The sequence below is a fragment of the Microtus ochrogaster genome, linkage group LG9 (assembly GCF_000317375.1).
Source record: "Microtus ochrogaster isolate Prairie Vole_2 linkage group LG9, MicOch1.0, whole genome shotgun sequence".
Taxonomy (NCBI): domain Eukaryota; kingdom Metazoa; phylum Chordata; class Mammalia; order Rodentia; family Cricetidae; genus Microtus; species Microtus ochrogaster.
In genome coordinates, this window is record NC_022034.1 from 18,141,349 (window position 1) to 18,141,720 (window position 372).

General features: G+C 39.0%; 1 pseudogene; it reads left to right on the top strand.

The window, feature by feature from the left end:
* Positions 1-372, top strand: part of LOC101990363 — a 27,256-nt pseudogene that overhangs the window by 9,260 nt on the left and 17,624 nt on the right.

A 372-nucleotide genomic window follows, 5' to 3' on the forward strand; every position in this document is an offset into this window, starting at 1 on the left:
AAAGCCTTTGCATCTCACAGTCACCTGCAGATGCATAAAAGAACCCATACTTGAGAAAAGCCCTATGAATGTAATCAATGTGGTAAAGCCTTTGCCCAAAAGGGCAATCTTCAAATGCATAAAAGGACACATACTGGAGAGAAACCCTATGAATGTATTCAGTGTGATAAAGCCTTTGCATCTAAAGGTCATCTTCAAAAGCATAAAAAAACACATACTGGAGAGAAGCCCTATGAATGTAACCAATGTGGTAAAGCCTTTGCCCAACAGGGCAATCTTCAAATGCATAAAAGAACCCATACTGGAGAGAAACCCTATGAATGTAATCAATGTGGTAAAGCCTTTGCCTCTCACAATTATTTTCAGATGCAT